General features: G+C 41.8%; 1 protein-coding gene across 3 annotated transcripts in view; it reads left to right on the top strand.

Moving 5' to 3' along the window:
- Positions 1 to 1041: 1041 nt before the first annotated feature.
- CPNE4 (copine 4) overlaps positions 1042 to 21167 on the top strand; it is a 220861-nt gene continuing 200735 nt past the window's right edge. The window contains exon 1 of one of the 3 annotated variants that reach the window (XM_079302038.1): positions 1042 to 1252. The gene's annotated coding sequence lies outside the window, so the exon portion shown is untranslated. The remainder of the gene's footprint in view (positions 1253 to 21167) is intronic. The other 2 variants (XM_079302037.1, XM_079302039.1) reach the window with 2 other exon arrangements.

The following is a 21167-nucleotide window of genomic DNA, read 5'->3' as shown; positions in this document are numbered from 1 at the left end:
TATCTCTTAGCTCCTATGCTTCAGGAACTCTGTCGTTGTGAAGTCACTGAAATCAATCTGAAAGCTTAATCAGATTCTTGTGAGGCAGGGAGGGGGATTTGATAATAGAGATGGGAAGCTATGGCACAAAGATGCCAAATTCTGCAAATATTTAGGCACTTGTTTAACTGACAAGTATGAATCCAATTCCCTGCGTAATCTGAGGATTTCTGGGAAGCCAGCCAAACTTTTAACAAGAACTCAATTCGGCATCACCACAGTTGCTTGGTAAATCAAGAACTGAGTGGCTGCCATGGGTGGGCAAAGTCAAACATTGAATCCTGATATCCCAAGACCTTATGCTGTGTTTTAACTGTAAGCACTCTCTTTTTCCTTAATTGGGGCCATCCTATCCCTTCTCCCTGTTAGGACATTTAGGGAGGCACTGCAGAGTCAGCAAAAGCCCCGATGCCAAGAGAAGCAATGGTCCAACAGCAGACATCCAAACTTGTTTTACTGTCTCAGGCTGGCACCGCTGCCTCCTCACCTTGCGGCCCCGACGCATTTTCAATTCTGCCGGCATGTGGATGTTACAGCCCGAATTTACCACAATGACTAATACACTGGAAACACTTACTTAGCCCCTCACTGGCGGCCCCTCAGCAGTACAAGCAAACTGCACCTCCTGCCTGGATGTGCTCAAATGGCTCTTGAGAAGAGCCCGCGGGGAGGGCAGAGAGACCCTCGGGATCCCGGGAGCGTTCCTGGTTCCCGCCGCTTCCCGTCGGTGCCCACCGCTCCCCGCAGGGAGGGCAGAGAGACCCTCGGGATCCCGGGAGCGTTCCCGGCTCCCGCCGCTCCCCGCCGCTCCCCGCAGGGAGGGCAGAGAGACCCTCGGGATCCCGGGAGCGTTCCCGGCTCCCGCCGCTCCCCGCCGCTCCCCGCAGGGAGGGCAGAGACCCTCGGGATCCCCGGAGCGCTCCCGGCTCCCGCCGCTCCCCGGCGCTCCCCGCAGGGGGCGCTGCCGGGCTCGGCGCCTCCGGCAGGGCCGGGGCCGGGGCGGCTCCGCGCGGGGGCAGCGCCGGGCGCGTCCCGCCCTCCCGCCTCCTCCCGCTCCCCTCCCCTCGGCCGCGCCGGTGGAGCCGCCGGGCTCCCCCGCTCCTCTTCACATGGGGCTCGCCCTGCCGGCGGGACAGCGCTCCTGCTCTCCCGCCGACCGCTGACAGGGACCCGGCGCGGCAGAAGGGGGCCGGTCGCTGCCGCCGGCGGGCAGGTAGGGGCGGGCAGCGCACCTGAGGGGACGCGGGAGCGGGACGGGCGCGCCGGGCTGTGCCGCCCCGGCCGGCGCTGCGGGCGGAGGGAGCGCACGTGGAGCCGCTCGGTGCCGCCGCTTCCACCGGCTCTTCCCGACAGGGTCTTTCCCGACCCTGCGCGGTTTCGGGATGCTCTGGACCCCCGCCGGTCACTTGCGGACACATCGCGGGGGATTCTCTTCCCGGCTGCGCAACTTCAGGGAGGGACCCGGGCGGAGACGCTGGTCTTCCCCGTTCTTCCAAAGGGGATGGAGTTTGATTAAAGAGCCGCAGATCTCCCTGTGTGTATACCGTCTTTTCTTTTACCAGTCAGGAGAACAGGTCCGTTATTTGTGAAATTATTCTTTGTCAGTTCAGGTGTTGTTTCTTTTTTTCCTGTACACTACCAAGTACAGTTGGTAGACTAAAACACAGGGCGAATTCCTTATGCCGTAAAGTGAGCGCTATGGGTTTGCCGAGTTCATATAATCTGATGTTCTCATAGCTCAAAATAAACCTTTTCATTAAAAAGGAGAAAACCGGAATCAATCCTCAGAGCTTTTGATTGATTAGAGCTCCCTTGTGGAAATCAGCGGGGAGTTTTGCCTGATTAAGAGCTGCAAAATTGTCCTGAGGTTTGTTACACAACTGGCTGTAGTTGTGCAGTACGGGCTCAGTTAGGTAACTTTGCAACTGGGTCTTGTTTTCACTGATCCAGCTGAAGTACTTTCAAGTCAAATTTGTTTCATTTCTCTGCTTTGAGCCCTCTCTGCTCGTCGTGTACAAAGTAGTGGGAGGACTCTTTTACCTGCCTTAAAGAAGAGTAAACGTGTTGGGTAAACAGGGAAGCTGGTGACATCCTTTGGAGAGATAGCGATTGCAATTTAGAAATGCTCCATGTGTTTTGCTGGCAGTGCCAGGTTAACTGCTTTCATCCTGAACGTGTTTTATTTCACTTGTGTTACAGTTGAGCCTCAGATGCTCTGTTTAATAACCAGGGACTCAGCTGTAACAGAAGGTGTATAGACATGCATGTAATCATAGTCTCTCCAGGAAAGAGCATGCTTTCTGGTGTGATTATGCAGAAATGGTACAGAAAACAGAGCATTGCTCCCAGAATAGCTTGGAGGTTGCAATTTCCACACATGTGAGCTGACTATTCAGTTACTGCTGTTCTGCTTTTTCTGTGCTGCTGAAATACCTGACAGTAAGCAGTTTACAGAATACAGTCACTTGGTTGAGGAACTTTTCCTCTTGCTGCAACTGCAAAAATATATGTCAATTTTTTAAAAGTTTTGTAGGAAAGGAGGTAAAATAAAGTGTAAACTTTCTTGCCCTTCAAGTAGCAGCAACATAGAACCAGGCTTGGGGAGGGTGGAACAAACAAAACACAACATTTTTCTTTGGGGTTGAAACTACTTTCAGGCGAGAAACTCCTTTGGGATGGCACTTCTCAAGTTTGTTCTTGGTTCCTTGAAATTTCAGGTGGTGTAGGTCTGATCGATCTAGCTGTTCGAGTGAGGCAAAGGTATTGTAGTCTATGGAGTTCAAATACACATTAATGGAAAGCTTCTGATAGCCTTCAAACAGTCTTTAGTGGGGCAGGTGTGTTTGCTATGTCTGAGATAGTTGCATTTCCATTTAAAAGAATAGGGAGTGTTTCTGAAGCAGGACTACTCTGTTAGCTTTAGCATTCAGTACTGGTGTTCCCAAGCTGAGACCACAATGCAGTACGAGTCCGTTGCCCGTAAATTCAGCGTCTGCAGATACGTGTGTTGGTATTGCTACCCTCATTGGAGGTTGGATACCTAGTATCTTTAAGTCTATGGAAAAAGCTCAGGTGTGTGGTGAACAGCTTTCCAGAGCTAGGACCATGGAAAACAAATTGTGTATCAAAAGTTAAAAGTATTCTCAAAAGCTGTAAATAACGTTCAAAAGGAGATCCTTAATGTGCATGTGAAGGGTATTATCAGTTTGTGTTTGCTGCTGAGCTATCACGCCTAACTATCCATCTCCTAATCTTTGGGCAGAGATTTTTCTAAAGCAGGGTGCTTGAATGTACCCCAGTTTGAAGCACTGAATTAAGGTGAATTATGGTGAATTAATTGTGCTTAAGAGATTGGATACTTGCACCTTGAACAGAAAAACTATCTTAGCAGTGTGCCAAAGCCTGGAGCTCTTCATACACAGAGAATCAAATGGGGTGCACATTGCACTGTTGTGTGTTCAGTACTGGTTTAAAGGAGACTTTTCTATGGCAGCTGTCATTTATATATCACAATTGTTGATTTGTCTTCATGAGGTGGGCTAAAAAGTGTCATGGATGTGAAGAGATTAAGTGCTTGCTGAGTTTGAAGGAGCAAAACATTGAGGCCAGATGGAAAATGGTCCACACTGGCAGTTCGATCTGGCTTGTCTGCCTTGTTTGCTGTTGATTGTTTGAACAGCTCTTTTAGGTATTGCATTCAATGGTTGGCTGACAACATTCAAAGTTTGAAGTGTTTTTCTATTACATTCCTTTCCATCTCTTTGCGCGCACATGGTATTTGGTAGGCATTGGTATTTTATCATGCTGTCATATTTCCTTTTCTCAGTTTAGTATTTTAATGTTTCAAAATCCTCTATTAGACTCCATGCAAAAGCAACACTCTGTTAATGGATGGTTAGAGTTGTGAAATTCGAATGTCAGATAGCCAGCAGTCAGCATTATGGTTCCTGTGCAACCATTAGTCAGCAAGGCTTTGCATAAATATCCAATCTAAAATTTAATATCATCTGCTGTAGTGTATCTCATTGGAAAGGTGACTTTAGGTAAGTCTAGGAAGTTCTAACTGGAGAACGAAGGACACATGCCTACAAAAAGCTGTGTTGAGGCTGATGTGAAAATGGTAACTTGGGCTTTAAACATTTGTGACTCAGTTTAAAACCATTTTTGCTCTTAAAAACTGCAGTGTAAAACTTTAGGGTGGCTAAGTGTTTTCAGTCTTATTGCAAGATGCCTGATAGCAAAACCTGCAAAGTAGCTGTTCTGGGGAGTACTGCTTTTTGTCTGCCCTTGGAACTGAAGCGTCCTTTGCTGTTGCAGTTGCCAGCTATGATAGTTGTTGGTAGAGAGAGATTTTTATTCAGTTTAAAATCACATTTGAGTCGCTAAAGACCCTCATGTTGTCTCCCATTAATCAGCCAACTCTGGCTGCTGCCTTTAAGCAAATAAAGTTGTGTTAATTTGCTCCTGCTTGCCCTTTTATGCTGCAAATGTTACACAGCTGTGAAGTTGCCATTTAGCTTTGACTCAGGACTCGTTCTTCATCCAAGTGCAGTCCTCAAACAGCCTGGATTCTCAGAGAAAGGTAGGTCTGAAAGTGGCATTTGTGACCTAGAAAAAAGCTACAGAGATAAGGGGATCTACATGCATGAAAAACTAGCACATGCCCAAGTGTTTTGGTGAATAAGCTGGAATGCTTTGCTGAATCACAGCTGTGAGGGTGCAGAAATCCTATACCTACAGCGTTTGTTGCAGCTGAGTGCAGTGCTTGGAGTGTATTTCAGGGCAGGTGTTTGGAGACCATCCGGACAGCAAAAATTAACCAGGAGTGGGACTGTACATGCCACAGACAGGAATGGAAAAATTACATTGCAAGTTACTTTACCGAGAAATTTTACCAGTATTTCTCTCTTTCTCTCTGATACTCAAATTCTGAGGGGAAATTGATGCAGTAAATGACCCAATTCCGATTGATTTCCTTAAGAAAAGAATTAAGTAAAGGGTGTGTCTGAGCAAACCGGCTTGGCAGTTCCACCCGCGGCCTGAGGAAACAGTGGGATTTGCCCAATAATGACGTTTTTGTGTCAGTCCTTGTTAACTGATTCCATAGGCGGGACCAGCGCTGAGTATGGAAGTGCCGGTACCGACCCGGTCTTGGTCCCGTTAATCCACCCGCGGCCGCTGCGGGCGGGGAGCGGGACCGAGGGTCCCGGAGCGGGGCCGGGGGTCCGGGCGCTCCCGGCGCTCCCGTCCCGGCGGGCGGAGCCGCCGGAGGGCGCCCGAGGACCGGCGGAGCGCCGGGGATCCCGACGCGTCTGCGGGGCGGGACGCGCATCCCGAGAATGCCGGGCCGCTCCCCCGGTGAGGAGCATCCTCCCGCGGGATGCCGGAGGGTGTTCGGGGCGGGGACGCGCATCCCGAGCCACTTGTTCTTCTCCTGCGCACCCTCCCGTTCGCAGCGCTCGACTGCTTTACCTGGGTCGTACTCTGGTGTCCTGCGACGGCAAAACCTTTTCTTTTATTGTGAGCCTCGTCATGTAAAGGGGCTGGTCTGAGCAGAAGGAAATTCCTCTTCTAACTTAGCTCGCTGCCCTCCCCCTTCCACTAACCTTTCCTACTTTGCCAGCCCAGGCCCTCCTAAGATAGAAATGAAATTATGTCTGCCAGCTTCTTTGGTATCCTGACTGAAGGCAGTGCAAGAAGCACCTCAGGATGGGGCACTAAGAGGAGTCTTGGCTAAACCAACCTTTTGTGGCTAAAGCAGTGATTCCCGGCTGTGTGACTTTGACTCCTGATTTGTTGTCAGTAATGTGTGGATTGGCACAGGGGGAGTAGCCACAGCGTTATTTGCTGTGACTGCCAAGTGGCTCAGCAGAGTCTGGAAGTGAGTGGCTACTTAGAGAGTTGGAGTAGGACTTAGTAAGATTCCCTTTAGTTGAGCAGGGACAAATGGAAAGCAGATGTGCTCTAAGTAAGAAAAGTTGATGTAAAAAACTGAGCTATGGAACTGCTTGGGCAATTAATCCATGATTTTTCTAATCTACTGCCTGTAATTTTCTCCTGTGAATTGAAAACTGTAAGTTACTTAGATTGTCAGCAAAGGTACACATTCAGTATGCATTTGGAGAGTGCAAGGCACCCTTCTCACAGGTGGGAAAAGCCAGTAATTTGGCTGTGTGGTGCAGCTGGGATGGGAACAGTCCCAGAATTGATTTCTGACTTTTTTTTTTTGACTATTTACTTGAGAAAGTTTCTCCTTTTGCATTATGTTTTCTAGAGCCTTCTGGCAAGATTTTTGTCTTTAGGAATGCTTGCCACTGTGGCTCAGCATAATGTGAAGGACTAGGATTGCTAATGTTAGTTGTCATCTAGAAGAGCCCTGCCAAAATCAACTGAGTGTGTCAAAAATGCAGAACTGTCTTTTTGAATTAAAAATATCTTGTACAATATCTGCGGTAAGGTAATATGTGTACAATTATGTGAGGACTGTGACTGGCACTTTGAAGTCATTGCCAGTAAAATCCTCAGAAATGTGGACAAATGAATAACCTGCAGCTAACAGTGTGCGAACTAATGTAGACAGCTGCTTCTTATTTGGTTTTACACTAATTGCTGTTGCTGTTACCATTGCATTTGTGAGTTGATAGGGTTGCACATCATCTGTATACTCCTGGTGCAAATGGTGCCTGGTACATCATGTGTTGATAAAAGCAGATGCTTTTACTTGGCTTTTAATTTCTGGTGCAAGTTCTATGGGACCATTAAAGTTCACTGGAAAAGACAGAAAATGGCTTCTGGATCCTGCCAGACATTTGGCCAGACAGGGTCATCTTTGCATGGTGATCAAAGAAAGGAGGAAGAAAAGAAAATCTGTACAAACTCTATGAAATTATTTATTCAGAATAAGTGTGTAAATGAAGGAAAAGAGGAGAGTGAGGGAAGGAAAAATAGAAAATTGGAATAGCTTGCCTGGCAGAATATTTTAGGTAGGATCCAGTTGTCTGTGAGGGATTGCAGGCAACTTGTAACTGCTTGGGGATATTCTTTTTGAACTCGGAGAGCTTTCTGTTTTAAGCTTGTGTTAAAGACCTGACAACCAGATTCACTTGCGTGAAAAAGCCTGAAAAAAAAATTGCTGTACTAATGCCTAATTTTAAATTATTTTTGTGTGTGTGATTTTGCAGATATATAAAATACAATATCAGCTCTTTATCTTGGGGAAGACAGTATATGCTGGAGGCCACAGTCAAGTGAAAAAAGATCAAGCAGAAACCTTTAAGGCACCTGTAATTTTGTCTGAATTTAGGAAAGTCCTTTTGGCTCTTCATCTACTTTAAGTGGTGCCTGATTATCTGCAATTTTAATTCTGCTTCTCTTTATGACATAAGTAGTCCTGCTAACTTTGCTAAAGATTCTAAATAAATATTTCTATTAGTTTTGATTTTGTATCTTAAAAGATCAAGTGCAACTTATAGGAAACTGATAGGAAAAATGACAGTGTCAATCCTTCCTATTCCTATCCATCAAAATCTTATCTTCCGTAGAAAAAATTAGGTTAGGACTGCAGAGTAGTCAGAACTGAAGAAAACTGGTGAACTATGTTTGAAAGTCACTTTTTCTTCACATGCTCAGATACTTTGTATCTCTCTCTATCAAGGACTGGGAGATGAAGCAGAATAAATGTTCATTATATGCAGGTGTAACTGCAGTTTGAAATGTCAGATGCAGTTTATAATTAGAAACAGGAGACTAAAACTTCATCTTTTAACATAGATTTGTAATTAATGGCTGATTTAAAATAAGTTATACACAAAAAGGCATGAAAATATTTAAATATTTTTGTAAGATTATCCCTCAGTATTGAATTAAATATTGTCTTGCTTCTGTAATTATTTTAAGTGCAACTACTGATATGAAAGTGTCTGATTATAAAAGAAAATATTTTTTGCATGTGTTGAATTTTAATAGTCCTGTTTATGAATTATGTTCATCTGTGGACTCAAGGAATAGATACCTGAATAAGCTGATGCAATGCTTCCCCATCAACTCAAAACAGTATGTAATAAAAACTGCAACATTAAATGAAATAGATTACAAGGATAAGTTAATTGGAAAACTACTCTAGAGGAGATTAATTCTTAGATGTTTTCCATGGACTATTAAGGCAAATATTTCTGTTTTTGCACTCAAAGCTAAAATGTCTAGTTTGTGGGGACTTATTATGAACCTTGATTTCATCAGTGCATTCATAACCATAGAATTTTATGAACTCTTCAGTGAATTTGGTTGGCAGCATGGATACTGTTAGATGGAGCTCCTGTTAACCACCCTGAGGGGAGACACTGCTGCATTTAGCTGTAATGTTTCCTTGGCCACTTTTTTCACCCTTTACTGTGCACAAAGACGCTATGAAAGCAAGATATCCATAATTTTATTTACTGACTGAGAAGTGTGGCAGGTGACTTAGCAACCAGGCAAAGCACTGATACGCCACTTCTAGGTAAGATTGATACTTGATAGCTGAGGCTGGGAGGCACCTCTGGAAGCATTTGGTCCAATTCACCTTTTCAAGCATGACCACATAGAGCCAGTCACCCAGAACTGTGTCTTGGGGGTTTCTAAATTTCTCCAGTGAGGGAAACTGCAACTTCCATGGAAAACTTGTGCCAGTGCTTGGTCACTCTCACAGTGCAAAAAGTGTTTTCTGATCTTCAGAAGGAACCACTGTGATTCATGTTGTGCCCATCACATCTGGTCCAGTCACTGGGCACGACTGGAAAGAGGCCAGCTCCATGCTCTGTGTGCCCTCTCTTCAAGTATTTGTGTATGTCAGTCATTTCCCCCCTGAGCCTTCTGTTCTCTAGGCTGAACAGTCCTAGTTCTCCCTCCTCTTATGTGACGTGCTCGCATCCCTTCATTATCTTTGTGACCCTTTGCTGGTCTCTCTCCAGTACTGGATGGACTGGTTCTCAATATTACTGGGGTTTTTCCACAGTTGTTTGTGTGTTGGTTTCTCTTTGGGGTTTCTCTCTTCTTCTTTTTTTTTTTTTTTTTTTTTTTTTTTTTTTTTTTTTTTTTTTACTCCTTGAACTGTTAACAAGCTGGGATCTTTCAAGGATCTTATGTCTAGCTGCAGATTTACCACTCCTGTCTATCATGGCTCCAGTCTCTGCATTGTTGCACAGCTTTCTTGCAAGCTGGCAGTTTCCTTAGAAGTTTCATTCAAGGTTATGCAGTTCTGCTGTGTCAAAACTAGGCCTTGAATCACAGATAGTTGAACCCCTAGGAGGAGGATTCACACAAAGCTGAGGTGTGAAATCAGTATGAGTTATGCTGTGCCAATTCCCTTAGGAGGACACACAGTGAATAGTAGCTGCAAGGTTATTTGAGCTACTTACAAAATAACTGAATGTCTGCAGGAGAAGCCTTGTAACTTTAACCTTCTGTGTGCTGGACTTTTGCCTGTCAGTGTGATTTTGTGTGTATTTCTGACACTGATGTGGTTTGTAATTGACTCTTTGCCTGATCTTAGAGATGAGTGGTGCTGATGTGGATTGCCTATAGCCAGGAAAACTCTTTTATTTTTATCTAGGAAAGGTTTATGTTAAATACTAGGAAACATTTCTTCACTGACAAGATTGTTAAGCTCTGGAACCAGCTGCCCAGGGAACTGGTGTAGCCACCACTCCTGGAAGTATTTAAAAGATTCATAGATGTGCCATTTAAGGACAAGGTTTAGTGGTGGAACTTGGTAGAGTTAGATTAGCTGTTGGGCTCAATGATCTTAAGGGTGTTTTTCTACCTAAGTTATTCTATAATTCTAAAAAAAAGCGCACAATTATCACAAAGAGGAAATAAAGGAAGGTGAAGCTCAAGATGTTGACAGGAGTTGTAAAGGAGTGATGAACTGAGGGTGAGAATCAGGATGTGCCTGCTAAGTTATATGCAGGAAAGGGTGGTGCAGTAAGTAAAATTAGAAGGAAATTAAAAATAAGAACAAGTTTTATGAAGAGACAAGATGATACTTTTAGTATTTCCCAAGGGATAGAAGGATCAAACATTGTAAGTGTGTTTTAATGAAAAAACATCTAGTAAAAGTTCTCAGTCTCTTGAAATGCAAAGCAGAACTTATATTGCCTTTGCTGGTGCTAGAATTATTGTCAGGAAAAGGAGAGAGTATCAGGAAAGAAACAAAATGTTTTCTTGTATTTATAAGTTTGCAGACTTGGAACTTCTATTATCTACAGTGGAAAATCAGGTCAAACTCTGGGAAAAACTTTCTCAATGGAATAGTATTGCAACAGAAGAAAATTCTGAAATAATTGAGATTTCATTCGCTTGAAGGTTTGAAGAGCAGAGAGTGTCTCCTGTGAAGTTTTCAGATACAGTTAATTCAGTTTTGGGGACAAATGATATTTCAGCCACATCCTTTGTGATTTTATGAAATCTTCCAGAAAGTAAGCTTTCAGATTTGTTTTATCCTTTCTCCAGGAGACATAGCTTTCTTAAAGTGTTAATATCTGTTATGAAGGAAACCAACAAACTGTGAAAATAATGGGATTTGTTTGGGCTTGGTTTTGATGTTGGTTTTTCCTTGAACTAAGAATTCATTACCAGTGTTCAGCTGGTAGTGATCCAATTTTGTAAACTGGATATTTATTAATGCTTTTTGACCTATTTGCTGTTGCAATTTAGCTCTTTGACTACTTGAGGTGGCTTCTATGACATGCTAGTCAAATGCTAGTTTGGCACCTTTGGCAAGTGCCACCCCTCTTGCTGCTGGAGACATGTGAAGTGTGATGTGAATGACTTTCCATTGCTCTTTATGAAGAGGGACAGATGCTGTGGTGGCTTCCTCAAAGAGATGCTGCTTAAAGCTTCAGATGTGGCAGCATAAGCATTCATCAGGTGTTATTAAAGTGACTGGCACATCAGTTATCCTCTACTTACTGCTTTGTTAAGGATTATTTTATGCCCTGGAGTGGTGTGGTTGTGTGCAGTGTGGGGGTGGTTTGTGTGATTTGTTGTTTTATTTTGGCTGTGGGGTGGTTGGTTTTTTTTTTTTGTCAAATGTTCAGTTTGAGAACATGTAAGTTGCAGAAGTCTTTATAGGATGATTTCTGCTAGTTTTATTTTTGAAAGCAATCAACCAATTGGATGACACTAAAATTCTATTTTTCATTCAAATGTGACGCTGAAGAATGACTTTTTCCGATCCAGATCTTTACTTCCTGCCTGTAGCAAAACAAAAATTTGCAGGGGTTCTTGTACCCAATTGAAATTTCTCATGGCAGTGTTTTTTCCAGGTGTTTCCCTAATTAGAGATTGAATTTGTCACCTAAGTGAATGGATTTGGTTGGTTTGTTTAAAAATAGTCAAGAATATCAGATACAATATGTGTTGAAGTTCTCTAAAACCTCTTTTAAAGCAGCATCCTTTAAACTTTTTAGAGTTAGCTGCTCCAAGAAGTGTACTTGAAGGCAAGAAGTGACTCTCAGAAGAGTTGACTGGAGGAGATTTAAAAATTAGCTGTTCTAATCTGCAGTGGATATGGATTTGCTTTGAACCAAAGTTTAACTGGTGCTCATGAAAAGTACTTTCACTCTGAAGATGTTTGTTTCCTGTGCTAAACGAATCTTTAATTTCTGCACCTTGATACTCATGATGTTAATGCATTGATTGCTTTCCTGTCCTGATAAACTACGCTGGTCCTTCTTTTACTGGAATAAATCTGTTCTCCACAGTTTTCTTACATAAACCTATCTAAGTGGCATTAAGAAGGTCTGAACCTGGTTTGTACAAAGTCTAAGATGAAGAATGACTTTTACAAGTGATAATGGTGAAGCCAAATAAAGATATTCTGTAAAAAATTAGGATCATAATGTGCATAAAACAGAGATTTACATTACTTGAATTTTACTACCTTTCTTCCTACAATTCCTTTCACTGTGGGCAGTTAATCTGTAATAATTCACTAAAGTGAGTACCCAGAGTTAATTTCCCTATTTGCACTTATGTCTTGGTGGTGTTTTATTATGGAAGTAGTTATGTTCAATCACCCAATTAGCAGGTGAATAATGCTATCAGGCTGTTGCATCCATTTCTCAGTGACCATCCATTGTCTGGTGTGAATTTTTTTCATAGAGTACTGTTTTTAACTGTGACTGGAGGGTAAGTTGGGGTTGAATGAAATAGAAAATAGACAATGTTGAGGATTTGATCAATTTGAAATGGTCTATTTCTCCTACAGCTCAAGACAATTAGGGAAGGTGGATGCAGCAAATGACTTGCAGTGTAACTGATCTCCTTAAATTCAGTGACAAAATACAAGCTGTGCTCCAGAAATTTTCACAGATTATCAGTGTGTAGGTTTCCAGCAGAAGTTCTATAGAAGTGGCAGTGACCAGTGGTCACTGAAAGATATAGGAAAACAAAGGGGAGGGTAGCCCTAACATTTTTCATGCAGTTGTTGCCAAGAAACTTCAGTTACACATACCATAACCTAAATTATTGATTGTGGTTTCCTTGGCTTAGTGATGATATATATTAGACCACAAATTCAGTTTCCCTAAAGTGGTTCCCATGTGGCCTATCACTGGCTCTGTTAGTGAAGAATTTTTGTAGTCTGGATTTTGTGTTGGGGTTTATTTGTTTGTCTGTTTGTCATTTATTTGTTTTAAATTGATTATGGATGCTCTAAGCAGATGGAAAGCACCCAGTGGAACTGCAGGTGATAAAAAAGGTAGAAGTTCATGTCACCTGTGTTGAAGGGAAGGAAAAATTAGTATCTAGCCAAAAGCTTATGAATGAGTGAATGATGGGTGTTAAATGTTCTTATTAGCCATGTGTTAGGAGGAAAACACAGAACATGACCTCTGTGGAAAAGGTAATGCATTAGCTGTCAGTGTAAAGTGTCTTGTGAGCCTTGTAGAGGCTCACAAGACTTGTAGAGAGTGAGGTAGTTACATTTGGTTTGCTTTGTTTGCAATCCACCACGGAGAGTGGGTTGCCAGGATTCCTCTGCAGAACAAACACAGTGCTTGAGCAGCAGAAACTTTGGAGCAGAGGAACTGAAAGGTGTCTGTAAGGGTGGAGATGGATGGAGCTTCTGAGCATTTTGCAGGAAGTCCTGTTGGAATTGTCTGTTAATCCCTACTTGCCTGTACATTTGGGCTTATGAATGATCTCTGTTTTTGGGGTTTCTCTGTAAGTGGTGTGGGTCAATGCTTAAAGCTGTGTGAGGATGCTGGTGTGAGGCTCTGGTGACAAGGGAGGCTGGCCATACCTGTTTTAAATAGTTTGCTAGGCAGTGTTTGGTGCCTGCAAGCATCCATGTATGTTTTCGGAGATGTACTCAGATCTTAAACAGAGAAGATTAAATAAACTTTGAGCATGATTTAGCAATACAGGTTTCTCCAGCTGTCACTTGGCCCTCTCTCTGTGCTACACTAGTCATCACCAACGTTTTAAAGGAACACAAAGGAAGACTGGGGGGTCTCATAACACTGATTTGGTGACTTTTCAGAAAGGAGATTATCAGAACATTTCCCTCTTGCAAGAAAGAAGCAAAGATGCTTAAAAATCAAACCAAACAATCTCAAGGAAACAATTTGAAGCATCAGCCCTGCTCCATATTTTCATGACGCGTCATGAAAAAGAAACATTTGGCAAAAGTGCTAAGAGGGTTTTCTTCATTAATTCTTCCTTGTAGGGTGTGGGGTTTAAGGACTTCATGCATTTGGGATGCTTTGAAAATGGAAAGTAGGATGGAAAACCCTCTTTTCTAGTATGTTTTTTTTCTCTAGCAGTTTGTTATGCAGTGCATAGTGTGGGGATTTTACTTCCAAAGTGTAGCTGGTTTGTGACTTAGCTGCCTTTCTTAACCATTCTAGGAAAAATATCTATTGGATATAATTTTTGAGCTGCAAGCTCTCTCGGCTTCCAGTTATTTCTTTGAACTCAGTGCAGAATTGCAGCATTGCAGAGCCCAGTTTTGTGACTTTACTGAGGTTTTTTCCATCATAAAAATGCTCACAAAGCACCAAACAGCACCGAGTTGGGTAGAAGATGAGAAAAGAAAGCAAACCAAACTACAGTAACACAGTTTAATATTTTACATTGTATTGTCATCTATTTTCTTGTTAGTATTGGAAACTAAAAAGCAAATTGTGATCAGTGTCTGAAAATCAAATGTAAACATCTGAAATTTTTCAGATTTTTTTGGTGTTCTATTTAAGCAAATAATGTGTAAAGATTTTCAACTCAGTATCTTTGTGTTCTATTCAGAGATAAAGAGGATAGGCTTTTAGTACTCATTAAATATCTAGCTTTTGTTTTTACTCAGCTCTTACTGTCAGGCTATTTTAAAACAGACTTTTAAGAAGTTTATGGTTCTCTTCAACCTTATTGTTGAGATAAAAAAACTTTTAAAAAACCCCCAAACGTGCTTCTAATTACTTCATATTTGCATAATAACTCCTATTTTTCTAATTTTAAAATTATAGAATTATAAGATGGTTTGAGTTGGAAGGGACCTTAGATATAACCCAGCTCCAACCTCTCCATGGGCAAGAACATCCTCTAATAGGTCAGGATTGCTGAGGTCCCCATCCAGCCCGGCCTTGAACACTTCCAGGGACGGAGCATCCTCAGCTTCTCTGGGTAACCTGTTCCAGTGCCTCACTTCCTTCACAGAAGGGAATTTCTTCCTAATATCTAAAAGAGCAGAGATTTAGGCTAGTTAAAATCTGTCCCCCTGTCCTACCACTATCTGCCCATGTAAAAAGTTGCTGTCTCTCTTTTTTATAAGCTCTCTTTAAGTACTGAAAGGCCACAGTTGGGTCTCCATGGAGCTTTCTTTTCTTCAGGCTGAACAACTTGGATTGTTGAACTTCTTTATGAGGTTCTTGTGGGCCCACTCTCAGGCTTGTCCAGGTCCTTCTGGATGGCATCCCATCCTTTTCTTTCTCTGTATCAACTGGTCCGCTTTGAGCACACCCTCAGCAAGTTTGACAGTCTTGCTGTTTATGTCATTGTTAAAGATGTGATAGGGCCGAGATCCCAAGACAGAGCCCTGAGGAACACCCCTTGTCATCAGCTTTCACTTGGCCACAGAGCCACTGACCACAACTCTGGCTGCATCAGTCCAGCCACTCGTTCATCCCAAAAATAGTCCATTCTTCAAACCCATGTTTCTTCAGTTTGGAGATAAGGATGTCATTTAGGACTGTGTCAAAAGCTTTAGAGAATTCCAATGACTGGCCTTCCCTTGTGGACTGTTGCCATCATGGAAGGCCATAAGATTGGTCAGGCATGATTTGACCTCAGTAAAGGTGTTCTGGCTGTCTTGGATCCCCTCTTTGTCTTGTATGTGCCCTAATATTGCTTCAAGGGGATCTGCTCTGTGATCTTCCCAGGCACAGAGGTGGGTTCACTGGTAATTCTGGTTATTCACTTTTTAAAAGCAGGAATAGTTTCTCTTTTTCCAGTCACCAGGAACTTCATCTGACTGCCATGACTTTTCAAATATGATGGAGAGGGGCTTGGCGACAACATCATGTAGCTCCCCCAGGACTTTGGGATGCATCTCATCAGGCCCTAGGAGCCTTGTGTCTATTCAGTTTCATCAAGTGATCTCAAACCTGCTCTTTGCTTGCAGTAGGAAGAACATCACTACCCCAAGCCCAGCCTAGAGGTTCAGGAGCTAGAGAGATATGAGAAGCCTGAGTTATACTTCTAAACCATTGACCTGGATTGGAGCAGATGTGCTTTCTGGCTTTCATTTGTCAGGAAGCATTTGTCATTGCTTGCAGGGTCAGGTGAATAAAGTATTTGATCTTTAATTGGCCACTGAATCAAGTAACCATAAATGCTTTCTTGCTTTGTTCTGATACAAATCTTCATCTAACTTGTTACTTGTTTTGAAAGAGCAATGAAAATGGTTTTTGTAAAATATTTTGCAGGGTAAAATTAAACACTTCTTTCCTGGAAAAAAAGCCGCTGAAATAACTTTCATGGCAGCAGAACACATGGGTGGCTTTGAAAGTCAACAGCAAGGATTGGTGGCCCTTAAGTGCATGGGCCAGTGGTTAGAAGACTTTCTATAGGCAAATTGAAACTTTCCTTTTTCTGTAAAATGTTTGTACTTGGAGCTGGGCTGGAGGACAAGAGAGCTGCCTGGACTCCCTGCTCAGCTGGCTGTGGAAGGGAGAAGAGGTGCAGTGCCTCTGCTTCAGCATGGTTTCATGTGGTGTTGGAGTACATCACTGGCAGGGCCACACTGACTGAGGCAGCATCAGTAAACTGCATTAATAGCACTAGTGTTTGGAGCAGAATTGTTATTCAATTTTTAGTTGAAGGGATTTAGCAAAGTGAGTGGAAATCATTAATAACTTGGTTTATCAGAGGGACTGAAACGCTGGGTTACTGGGCTGTTTATCTGAATAAATATTTTTGGTAGCTCTTACCCCATCATATTCAACTTGTTTGGGAACCTCTTGCTACTGTGCAGGGTATTGCCAGCTGTCAAGGGAAGTGGTGACTCTCAGCTTCTTTTGCTCCTGTTCCTGTAGGGTGTTCTAGGAAGGCAAGGCTCAGGTGTGAGGGACATCTGGGCAGCAATGGCAAGTGACAGATCTCCCTGTCTTGCTCTTGCTTACCTGAGGTGTGCGTTTGGGAGCTGGTTTTAACCCCCTGGGAAGGAGGAGCCAATGTGAAAGGTTGAAACAGGGAGGAAAGGAAGGGAAGATTAAAAGAAAAAACTGCCTTTGAAGTCACACTTTGAACCAGCCCCTGAATTCCTACAACCACTGCATAAGTGCAGCTCCTCTGTGCTGTGGTGAATGAGTCACAAACATTGCTGCTGTGCTTTTTCAAATCTGTGTAAGGAAGGAAAGTAATGCTACTCCAGCTTTTCTGACTGGGAATTGAGGGGCAGCAGGGTCATGGGATTTGTCTGCAAACATACAAGGGACCTGTGGCAGTGGGGCAGTAGAACAGAGATGTCTAGACTTCCAGTCTGGCACACATGCTAACACAAAATGCTAAAAATTTTTTTTTAGTATTTTATGCATATTGGACAAAAAAGAGAAAAAAAGCTTGATCTCAAAATTTTGATTAATTTCTATTCAAACAAATTAAGTGACAGGCAGAAATAGTTGCTTGTGATATATCAGTAGTGCAGGTACACTTTTAGCCCATGCAGAGACCCTTGTGGAAAAGTTACTGTTTATGGAGAGATTTAGAGCTATTCCTCTTCCATGAGCTATTTACTACTTCAACTGAGCTAACGTCTATTAAACATTCATTCTAAGTACAATACACTCAAGAATCAATTTAGGTAAACTGCAATATCTCTTTCTAGGCTAAAAATTGCTCTGTATAATGCATGTAGGGAAAAAAATCCATAAAATTATTTTTCCTGCTCTTCTCAGTCTTTATTATATTCTGAGATTTTTTTTTTATTTTTATGAGGTAGTAGGGAAGGAGGGAAGAAAGCTCCTTTGTCAGCTGCATAAAGGGACAGTTGAATCTTTTGTAAAAGGTTTTTGGAATGATGTCTTCAATTTTCTTCTCTTTTAAGTTTTGTATGTTATTATGAGTGAAAGCTTTTACACTCCCATTGTCATAAACAATAGTCTTTAGAGCTTTGGCATTTTCCAGCCTGGCAGCCAAATGGATGTGTAGAACAAGGCTTAAGACAGGGACTTCAATCATGTTGCAATGCACAACATTAGCCTGTGTGGTACTTACTTCAAATACTGTGTACTGTTTTAAAACCATTGTGCCTGCAGCAGTGGATGAAGTTTGAGAATTAGCATCACACTTGATTACTGTTTGAGAAGACAAGTGGCTTCCCTGGGTTGGAGGTAAGAGAAAAGATATTGCTGAACCTCAGAGCTCACTGAGCTGAAAGTTTGTGGGGCAGGAAGGAGGGTGATGTGAGTGAGACCTGCCTGGAGGTGTGGCCCCTCGTGGAAAAGGGGGGATCAGTCTCATCTTCTGGGTTGGGTGTGGGAGGAGAGGGTCTGGGGTCTCCTAACCTTACCCTGGTGCCATTGTCCCTCTGTCCTAGAATTGAACTTTACTGTTCCTTTGAGTCTTACCAGGTGTTAAGAGATAGATCATTAAGTGGCACAAAGAACTGGGGCATGTCAGACTTGAGGAGATACCAAGGCCAGTAAAGTCAAGGAATATTTTTTCTTTAGTCTCTAGCATATTTTTTAATTAGATTCTATGAAGATTCTAACAGATTGGGTATTCCTCTGTAGTGTCCTAACATTTTTTTAATGAGAATGCTTTAAAGAAACAAAACCAAAAATAAAATTTTGGGACTTTGTGCAAGGATTCTTGATTATTTTTGCTGTAACAATTTTACATTAAAGCTAATATTTACCTGGACTTCAGTGAGTCCCCTCCCGCCCTCCTCCTAATCAGAAAATCATTGGCAGCAAAAATGTTACATATTTTTTGCACTATCTGAAGTTCATGTCATCTGCATGTACTTACCAGCACCACGTTACTGTACAGATCTGCAAGCAGGACAGATGTGTTGGATTATTCTAGTCTGCTTCAGTCTGTGTCTTTTGGACTCATTTAACCTGCTTGCATGGGGAAATGGGTTTGAGTTAGCTCACTGACTTTGCTGGAAGGAGATTAGGCAGTACTTTTTATCATCAGAGCCATAGGGAAGGGAAAGTACAGGTAGCACAGCTACCTACAGAAGATACCTTGGAGCCTGTGTTTTTTTTTATTTTTTTATTTTTCTGCCGGTTCATGTATCTTACATCCACACAGGCTAAGGAGGTTAAAGTGTGTAAAAATTCAAGCTGATCCAAACTCTGCTAGCAAGTCTGGTTTGATTTATACCTGTTATGACCATGGTAGATTAATTTTTAAATTTGATGTCCCAGCAAAGTCTTTTCATTGTAGACAAAGGCACAGTGTTGATTGCTCCAGCTTATCTAGCTTTGATTATTTTAGAAAGCTCTGCTTAATAAGAATCTTCCCTTATCAAGTAATGTAGCAATCGTTTGCTATTCTGAGTCCAGCTGAACAAGTTTAAAGCTATTTTCAAGCATGCAGATCTATGTAAGAGATTTATCTCTGTAAATATCCAACAAGCCCAGCCAAGTCATTTGGGACCCTGGCTTGAGAAGCTGCTAATTGCTGGTGGGTTTATTTTGTTTTTCTCTACTCTGTGTACTATACTGTGCTTGCTGAATTCTGGCAGTCAAACTGCAGTTCACAGTTCAAAATGCAGATTTTATTTTTTACCTGTTGTTTTCTCACATGACGCATTTGCCATCTATCTTTCTTTATAAAATACTCAAATCGAACTCCAGGAGCCCTATTTTCCCAGCTTAAAGTAATTTTTTATCTCAACAGGAATCAGTGGCAGAGCATTTAATGCCACATAGGAGTATAGCTGTAAAAGGTTTTTTTCCTTTTTTTTTTTTTCCCCCTTCTTCATCTTCCCCCTTATAAATTTATACTCTACTACATTGTAAAGCAGTAGCAATTTGGAATGTTTATTTAAAAAAATTCTTTGAACTCCTAATTCTTTCATAATTTTATTTTTCTATATGTAAAATGTATAACTAAAAAAAGTTGATTTATAGCAAGAAGTGAGAATGATAGGTTTATAGAACAGGACTTGGGAAATTCAACTTCAATCTCCCTAACAGAGCTTCAGCTAATCACCCTACCCATTGGTGGTTTGTGTTTGAGACTTTTTTGTTGTTGCTTTGGTTTTTAATCACCCTGATGATTAAAACCCATAGTGAGGGATAAAACACATCCTTCAAATGACATGTTAAAAGATGGTTCTTAATTTTGGGTCTTCCATTTTGGAGACCAATATAAGTTTGCCAGTTGACCTCTCAGTCAGGTGGTGTTTTCCACCCAGTATTGTACAACAGCAATAACTTTAGCCACATTGAGCAATTATCCAGTTTTCAGTATGTATCTATGAAAGGGTGCTAACACAAGTGGTTACTCAGAGACCTTATAGTGTTTTGCAGTCTTTTGTTTATGTTATATTCATGGATTTTTTTTTTTTTTTTTTTTAATCCAAGTGCCCTGGGGTGCACTCTATATCTAACCTAGGAATTGGGACATCCATTCTATATCTAACCTAGGAGTTTCAGAATTATTTTTTTTCCATTCTTCACAGTACCAAACAAGATGTTCTGCTTCCACTCCAAAATAGACTCATATTGCAGAGTTTATTGGGATGAGAGTGCAGTATCATATAATACCACAAATAAACTTCCCAGGCTGACTTTTGCACAGCACTCTACCCCATTCTACAGAGTAATGCAGAGGTGTAAAATCAGCCATATAAGTCAAATCCTTGAGAGGTGCATTACTTTAATACTTCAATCTGCCATGAAAAATTGCCAAAGCATATTTCCAGAGTTAGTAATGTCTTTAAAAATTGTTTTCTCATTATCTACTTAGCTAAACAGCAATTTTACCCTTTTCTGAATATCGATGATTAAATTAGAATAGGTTGAACATTTTCCTTTTCCTGCATCCAAATTTCTTAAGGCCCAGAACACCAGACCATGCCTGATGGAACAGAGCAATTCAGTAACTTGATTAAAAGGACTGAGCTGCTCAACAAATAGGCCCAGCAAAGGTCCAGCACCAGCCTTTTAATTTTGGAATGACATTCAACAGGGCAATAAATTAACTAATCAAAAGGACTGGCATGAGCAAATTAGAGGTGCCTGAACTTGAACTGAGAAATCAAGCACATAGATTGAATAGAAAGGACGATATTCTTGCTCTCCTTTAAAAGGACTGTACAGGTTGGGATGCCCATCATATCAGCACTTCAGAGGTACACTGGCACCTCTTGTGGAGGGAAACAGGGTCAAAACTAGGACTTTCTAGGAGCTTTCTTATGTTCTACCCTTTTCATGTATTCACACCAATATTTCCAGACCCTCATTTTCACATCCCCCACATCACATTTTCAGTTTCTATTCAAGATGCTCTGATAAAAGGGCTGCAAAGCAATCAGTGCATTGCCAGAGCCAAGAAAAAGATCAATTCAAACATGACCACATTGCAAATCGTATTACAGTGTGAATTAGAAGCAATCCTCTCTGTTGTTATTCTAAAGG

This window comes from Erithacus rubecula, assembly GCF_903797595.1.
Source record: "Erithacus rubecula genome assembly, chromosome: 3".
Taxonomy (NCBI): Eukaryota; Metazoa; Chordata; class Aves; order Passeriformes; family Muscicapidae; genus Erithacus; species Erithacus rubecula.
The sequence above is the reverse complement of the archived record's forward strand: the minus strand, read 5'-3'. Positions and strand labels throughout refer to the sequence as shown.